The following is an 8,990-nucleotide window of genomic DNA, read 5'->3' on the forward strand; positions in this document are numbered from 1 at the left end:
AAAATGTATACTTTTGTACAACAGTAGTATCGATGGATTGCGCCATGGAGCAAAACTTGAAATTAAAAAAAATGTGGTACATATAGAGAGCGCTCGTCTCCAAATTATGCACATAGTACTATTAAAAAGGCTAGTCACAATAATGGTGTCCAGCACAACCCACCCCTCAAATAAAACTAAGCACCCTAGAATTCTTTGACAAAACTAAGCACCCTGAAATTCTTTGACAACTAAACTGCTGGCTATATGATGTTGGCCATATATATTGTACGTATATAATGTGAATAAACGAGTGGTAGTACTATACCAACTAAAAGATGGAATGTAAGAAATACTAGTATGTACTTACTGAAGAGTTAAAGTAACAAGAAGAAACATAACATAGTTCTGCTGGGGGCTCAGCACAACACACCCCTCAAATTAAATTAAGCACACATGAAATTAAACTTTGCAACTATTCCGGTAGACACTGCATTAGAACCACCATGAGCAATGACACTGACACCTTACTCGGAGTCCTCGTCCACGTCCTTGACTTCGTCCTTGTCCCTCTTCCTCTTGGCCGATACTTCTTTGCTTGAATCGTCAACTTGGTTGTTGCTCTTCATCCAACCCTTATAGATATTGAAACAAAGGTAGCCATCCATTGCAGCGTACTAGATGTGGTCTATATCTAGTACATTCCGCTCCCATGCATGACGATGAAACGTGTATGGAGGTTTCTCCAGTTTACCGTATGAAGGATGAACCATGGCTCCTGCCAGGATTAGCATTGAAGGCTGACGAGAGGACACCAGCCCTTTTGGAGGTCGAAGGTGTTGCCTACAAAGAGGCCTATCCGATGTAGGACTTCTTTGTCGTTAGCAAAATCTACAGTAACGAATTTGACTAGGTTGCTCTCGAGGAAGTCCTTAAAATCCTGGCACTCAACGTCGGCATGGCATATGTGGTAGACCAAGCATAAGTCATGCACGCAAACCTGGATCACGGCGGGCTTCTTCCTCTCTTCGTCCTTTAGATCCTTCTCTCATCCCACGACTGTGGTGTACTCAACATCTAGCCCGACGACCCACTCATCATGTGAGTCTTCGAACATGCTTCTGAAGCGAGAAAGGCATCCTTTCACCGTCACGGAAGAACGGGTGTAGATGACGTTGAACTCATCGCCGGTGATGGTTCTAAACTTGTACTCACCGCCGATCGGGGAGATTTGGGACTCCATGGATTTGGGAGGAGGGTTAGGATTAGTGGAACTGCCGTAATGTGAATGGACGGGATGACTAGGAGCGAACCGCCGTAGTATTAAAGGACGTGCGGGGACGAGTAGGAGCAAACTGCCAGCGTGCGAACGGCAGGGTAGTGGCTTTCCATTCTCCCATGATACGAGCTTCCGACAGCCCTTGGATCGGAGATCAAACGGTTGCATGGCGTGATTCTAGACCAATGGGTGAATATCCTATCCTGGAGGGTTATTCTGCAAATTTTCAGCAACTTAGCATGCGATCGTTTGATCTCAGATCCAAGGGCTGCCAGCAGCCTGTATCTTGGTTGCGCCTACCACGACCGTCGCCTCGCTCGCGCGGTCGCGCCCTTGGAGATTTAACACGGTGCGTTAGGCTATCTGATGTTGGCATGTCATACATAGTCATCACTTAGTCACTCATACTACAACAAGGTTGGCTATAATGTTGGCTATAAGTGTATTTTTTTACTCCTCTCTATCTCTTTCTTCGTACTCCCTCCATCCCATAATATAAGAATGTTTTTGACACTAGTGTAGTGCCAAAAACGTTCTTATATTATGGGACACAGGGAGTACTAGTATTTATTGCATTTGCCAAGGAGTGACCTCTTCCAATGAAATGGTGTTGCTAAGTTTGCTTCATTTAATTAGCTATAGACTCAAAATTGTCTTTTCACCTAGGTACACGTGCTTAGCACCGTTTCTTCCTTGGGTCACCAAACTGTCTCTCTCTTCTTGATTAACTTGCCACATCAGACTTTATGCCTATGTGGCAAGCTTAAGCACCTGTAGGAGCAAGTAAGGTGCCCGTGCGTTGCACGGAAGAGTGAAATGCATTGATCGGGGTGTTGTTTATTTTGACAAAGGATGTGGGGGTCATCTCATGTGCAACCGGGTCGACGTGTCAAGCACCAAATAACTGTGTAGAACAGCAGGGGGGACGCACCCCACTCGTATCGGCCCAGTGTTAGTAATGAGCAATGAGACGTCAAATCACAATGCCGCACCTTCCCAGACGGACGAAGCAACCATTATTTCACACTTCGGTTCGACATCATCTCAAACCATGTACTAGTATTGCTTCTGCCTCAAGAGGGACACGCGCATCGCCTTGGTACATCATGACACGTGGGACCGCATGACAGGCCATGCTCCCCCGCCGATCGCTGGGTAAAATCACCTCATTTTTACTATACTTCCTCCGAATCGGTTTATTACATGGCATGCACGTTGTTCTAGGTTGAGAATTTAACTGGCTATATATATGTGTGTGATGAACAGTATGCTAGCCTTTTAAAAAATGTATATTTTTGTACAGTAGTACTGCACTATCGATGGATTCCGCCATGGAGCAAAAATTGAAATTTTAAAAAAAGGTGGTACATATAGAGAACGCTCGTCGCCAAATTATGCATATAGTACTATTAAAAAAGCTAGTACGTGCTTAATTGGGGTGCTAAATTCTATTAAATAAATACTAGTACTAGTATGTACATACTGAAGAGTTAAAGTAACAAGAAGAAACATAACATAGTTCTGCTGGGGGCTCAGCACAGCACACCCCTCAAATTAAACTAAGCACACTTGAAATTAAATTATGCAACTAATCCGGTAGACATTGCATTAGAAGTTTAGAACCGCCATGAGCAACGACACTGCCACCTTACTCGGAGTCCTCGTCCACGTCCTCGACTTCGTCCTTGTCCCTCTTCCTCTTGGCCGATACTTCTTTGCTTGAACCGCCCACTTGGTTGTTGCTCTTCATCCAACCCTTGTAGATATTGAAACAAAGGTAGCCATCCATTGCAGCGTACTAGATGTGGTCTATATCTAGTACATTCCGCTGCCATGCATGACGATGAAACGTGTAATGAGGTTTCTCTAGTTTGCTGTACGAAGGATGAACCATGGCTCCTGCCAGGGTCAGCATTGAGGGCTGACTAGAGGGCACCAGCCAATTCTTATGGAGGTCGAAGGGGTTTCCTACAACGAGGCCTATCCGACGCAGGACTTCTTTGTCGTTCTTAAAGTCTACAGTAACGAATTTGACTGTTTTGTCATCGAGGAACTTCTTAAAATCTTGGCACTCAACATCGGCATGGCATATGTGGTAGACCAAGCAAACATTATGTACGCAAACCTGGATAACGGCGGGCTTCTTCCTCTCTTCGTCCTTTAGATCCTTCTCTCGTCCCACGACTGTGGTGTACTCAACATCTAGCCCAGCGACCCACTCATCATGTGAGTTTTCGAACATGCGTCTGAAGCGAGAAAGGCATCCTTTCACCGTCGCGGAAGTACTGGTGTAGATGAGGTCGGACTCATCGCCGGTGATGGTTCTAGCCTTGTACTCACCGCCGATCGGGGAGATGTGGGACGCCATGGATTTGGGAGGAGGGTTAGGATTAGTGGAACTGTCGTAATGTGAATGGACGGGACGACTAGGAGCGAACCGCCGTAGTATTAAAGGACGTGCGGGAAAGAGTAGGAGCGAACTGCCAGCGTGCAAACGGCAGGGTAGTGGCTTTCCATTCTCCCATGATACGGGCTTCCGAGAGCCCTTGGATCTTAGATCGAACAGTTGCATGGCGTGATTCTAGACCTATGGGTGAATATCCTATCCTGGAGGGTTATTCTTAAAATTTTCAGCAGCTTAGCATGCGACCGTTTGATCTCAGATCCAAGGGTTGCCAGCAGCCCGTATCATGGTCGCACCTACCACGACTGTCGCGTCGCTCGCGTGGTCGCGCCCTTGGAGATTTAACACGATGCGTTAAGCTATCTGATGTTGGCATGTCATACATAGTCATCAGTTAGTCACTCATACTACAACAAGGTTGGCTATAAGTGTATTTTTCTTTACTCCTCTCTATCTCTTTCTTCGTACTCCCTCTGTCCCATAATATAAGAACGTTTTTGACACTAGCTAGTGTAGTGTCAAAAACGTTCTTATATAATGGGACACAGGGAGTACTAGTATTTATTGCATTTGCCAAGGAGTGACCTCTTCCAATGAAATGGTGTTGCTAAGTTTGCTTCATTTAATTACCTATAGACTCAAAATTGTCTTTTCACCTAGGTACACGCGCTTAGCACCGTTTCTTCCTTGGGTCACCAAACTAGTCTCTCTCTTCTTGATTAACTTGCCACATCAGACTTTATGCCTATGTGGCAAGCTTAAGCACCTGTAGGAGCAAGTAAGTACAATAGTGCGCTTTACATGGCATTTTTGCATATGTGGAGGAAAGAGGCAAGGAAAAAGTGGAGAAGTGGGCTCTCATGCAAGAGCCAGCCTCTACTACTATATGGTGGAGCATTGGGAGAGGCACTTGTATGGAGGTGGTCAGGAATCGGGAGACTCACGCCGGTCGTAGCGCCGCAGTTAAAATGATAATGGCAAGTCAAATCACGGGGCCCCACCTGTCCAACAGTAACTCGCTGTCAAATCACAAAGCCCTACGTTTGCAGCAGCCTACTCCCTCGTCTTCTCGTGTCTCTGTCGAACCGACTAGGCGGAACTGTCCCGCCGCCTACCGGGCAGGAAAAGCCCCGCCCTCGACTTTTAAATAGTATACAGTATACTAATTTTGTATCCATGGATTGCGCCCGCGCCATGGAGCAAAGCGTCTAGAAAATGGTGGTACACATGTACGGAGTATACAGCATGCACGTCGCGTTCGCGTCGCACCCCAGACGGTCGATCGGTCTGGCACGCTGCTCTCTGAATGGAACGCGCGTCATATTGCGTTTGCACACACATGTGGACGGCAATTGAGAACCGGCCATAGGCACACTCCCCGGCTCCGCAAGTCGGGTGACTTAATAGAAGAGGGAGATGAGCGATAGTACTAGAGAAGTGTTGTACTACGTTGGTGCCTGGACGATCCCTGCAAGACACGGAATATCAGTTTGTCCATGCATGTGACCAGTCTCCAACACACACGCCTGGATTGGCTATCATCTACATATCATGCAGGCTGTGTTGTACTTGGCTGTAGTTGTGGTGAGAAATCTAAAAAAAGGTTTCTTGTCATCTCGCAAAATTATGTGTCATGTGCTTCGGATCACTGCGAGGGTTAAACAGCGACAACTGAGTTGGGCTAGTCATTGGGGGCACATGCACGAACAGTGACTACTCGGCTGCCATCTAGGTCAAGCCGGCTATGTTAATTAGGACATCTATCGACGGACCCCTTTTCTATGAGTTTATCTTTAATTTGAGCTTTGTTCCTCGTCTAGTTTGTCCGTCGGGATTCATGTTGTCTCCTTTGGGCAGTGAGGTTATGATTTCTTGTCATGTGGCATTTTTTCGTGTTATATGTTATAATCCGGCGCTTCAGACCAAAATGAAGACAACTGCGCCTCCGGGCCACGTGCATGAAGACTTCTCGATAGTCATTGACGAGGTCAAGCCGGCTCCGGTAGACAAAAGAAAACTAAGTACTACTCCACTATATAGGCAGGAGCCTCCGCGCTTGCTTGCTAGTGTTGCTCTCTTCACACCGTCTCGGCCTCTCCAGATCTAAACACGACAGCGGTGGCCACACACACTCTCTCTCTCTACTCACCGCTGGTCACTGATCCAGCCGGATCCTCTCCGCCGGGGAAGGTGAGAAGGTGCAATGTTCACGCGGTCTTCCTCGGCGACGGCTCTTACCCACTGCTGGGCGCGTCCCGATCAGCCTGCCTTGCCGTTCTCTCCCAAGCACCGCTGGCGAGGGAGGGCCTCCGACCCCTTCTTCCTTGCTGCCGTAGTGTGGGCAAATCCGGCCTCCCACCGCCCACCTAGCGACATCCCGGCGACCATCAGGTATAACTTCCGTCGAAACCGGCCTTGCTCTACTTCCTGAGCTCCTGACGTCGCTGCATTTGTAACTTTTACTATTTCTCAGGCCCCCTCGTAGATAGGATCGATCGGCTGTTCGAAAACCACCTAATTTTTTACGTTTAAGAGGTAAAACTAGTTCATGCACTCGAATCTAGTACTACTTGGTTCAAACAAGGAAGAAAGGGGGTGGGGGTGGGGGAGGATTTGTTACCTGAATCTAGGACTTGGTCGAAAGAGGAAATAATGGGGGCGAAAAGTAGTAGAGACTGGCTATCCAACTGGTCTCTAGGTCTAATAGGGAAATAAAGGGAAATGTAGTACAAACTCAATATAAACCCGATCTATTGGTTGAAAAAGGAAAGAAAGTGGGGACTGGGGGACAAGTCAACAGAGTAAGTCCAGCACTAGATTTGCTAGCCTCACACAGTATAAGGTGGCTATACCGAACAAAAATTGGACCAATCCAGATATCATGTTCTGATGTTTGTTGCCCCGAGCCACTCTTATGTAATGCCACTGGTAAAATGTAGCAGTTGCACTGTTAAAAGTAAGGACACGTTAAACCAATGTTGTTTTCAATGTAATGCCTCCAGTAATATGAATCAACGGCACTTCTTTACATGTCCTGCTAAAATTTCCCATTAAGATAAGTTGGTTCTTTTCGTTAGAAATGCAACTGTCCTGGTACGCCTACTCTCCCGTGCCCAAATTAATGTCGTATTTAACGGTTGTCATAGTTAATCCTGATGCCCACACTAATATCTAGCAATGCCACTGCTTTAGAAATTGCTATTGTCCTTGTAGGATTGCCATTCAGATAAGGAACATGCTTCTTTTCATTTGATGCATGTTTCATCACTTGTTACTTGTTAGTCACCCTCCTTTCCACCTTTTTTGTGCAAACAGAGATATACATTTCACGCTCGATGTTAGTTGAACTGCACAAATGATATCCAAATTATAGTTGAGCATTCCAGGAGCTTCACAACCAACCTTGATGTTGCTGAATTTTATTGCAACTAATGAAGAAGAAGCTCTGTGGGTTTCGTTTTCTGGTGGAAATGGAACCGGGGCTGGACCCGTTTTCTTAAAAAAATTAAAGAAGAAGCTGCTAGCTCACGGGACATTGCTTCATTTTAGGTGAACTGCACCAAAAGGTCCCATGAATTGAATCATCCATGTTGGTGACTGAAAGAGCCAACTTCAGCATCCCAGTCTAAGCACCCTCGGCCTCCATCCTTGCGATGCACGGTACACCTTGTTTGCCACCTGCTCGACCCTAGTGTCACTGATAAAATGAAGTAATAATAAAGTTAAAATAGAGCGAGTGTCATCTCTATCATTTCATTTCCAATGTAGATAAAGAAAGTGCTTCTCTTTGTTAAAGTATGTTTCATCAACTAGTCCCATTGTTAATGTTTAAGCGTTTCTGCAAACTGGGATGCTTAATTTTTGTTGATATGTACAAAAATAGAGATTTGAATGTCTCAAGGCGCCTCCTTGTACTACTGTAGTACACTGATGTTCATCACTGGCCGAAGGTGTATCTGGGAGACTTGGGACGATGTCCAGTATGAGCCGTACCATATGAGGCGTCGCAGGGCCCATCTCGCCCTCGCAGCATGGCATACTATGATACTATCGCAATATTTTCTTCTATTTATTTTGTGTGTTTCATCAACTAGTGCCACTTTTATGTAATCACGCTTTTTCATTATCTGTGCAAACAGGGTTATTCAGCTGCATTTAGGTGGAACTGCACAAATGTATGTATGGAACCGGCATATATGCAGAGTGCGAGGTGTGCCAAGTGAAAATTACCGACACCAACCATGTTGCATGCACGCATTGGCATCCACCACAACCAGTGGGATGTGTGGCGCTCTCTATGGACGGATCTTTCTCGGCAGCAAATCCTCTAACCAAATACTAGTAGCTTATATTGGCAGTTTTCTAGAGAGTACTCTTTTCTGAAAGAAGCACCAATCTATTTTTCTTTATTTGTACACTGTGTCACAACTTTGACCCAAAGGTCCAGAGCTATTTTAGGGTGATTGGCGTAGTACTCAGAGACTGATTGTAAGCATGATTTTCATCAGCTGTCACACTGATTGTAAGCATGAGCAAGTGGAAGATTAGGTTAGTGCGAAGCTTACCTTAAACCCTACCGCCGCCGTTGAAACGAGGCGAGCGTCGAGGGAACCGTGGAGAACATCGGGTAAGCGACATCGCGCCATCCGGCCTCCTCTTGCTGTGGGAGAACGAATACTCCTGTGGCTCCGGCTGGCTCTGCACCCTCACGAATGGCACACCATACTCAACCAATTCGTTATCCTCCGGGTGCTCGACCTTCGACCTGTACGCCCACCACCTTCGCCTGACTGTCGCCTCGGGCGAATTTGTCTGCTCCATCGCCCATAGGAGATACTCGATGAACTCGGAGGACTGCGGCGTGACTGCCACCGAGGAGTACATGTACATCGCCACCCTCATCGCCACCATCTCGCTCTTTCGCATACGTTGCCACATGGCCCGCACCGTCCTCGAAATCTCCCACTCATTGTCAAACCAACTAAGGATCTCCTTCAACCTGGCTAACTTTGCCTGGTCGCTGCCGGCGATCTGCCTAATTCGCTGTTGCATCCTCTCCATAGATGTTGTTCTGAGTGGTCCGGTGCTAGCTTTGGAAGATGGGAGGAGAGACAGTGGTCTTGCAATAGAGAAGAGGGAGAGGAGAGGAGGTGGTTTTGGAATGGAGATGATGGAGAGGAGAGGAGGTGGTTTTGCAATGGAGAGAAGATCAGAAGAGGGAGAGGCGAGACGGTGGTTTTGGAATGGAGATGATGGAGAGGAGAGGAGGTGGTTTTGGAATGGAGATGATGGAGAGGAGAGGAGGTGGTTTTTCAATGGCGAAGATCA

This window comes from Triticum dicoccoides, chromosome 3B, assembly GCF_002162155.2.
Source record: "Triticum dicoccoides isolate Atlit2015 ecotype Zavitan chromosome 3B, WEW_v2.0, whole genome shotgun sequence".
Taxonomy (NCBI): Eukaryota; Viridiplantae; Streptophyta; class Magnoliopsida; order Poales; family Poaceae; genus Triticum; species Triticum dicoccoides.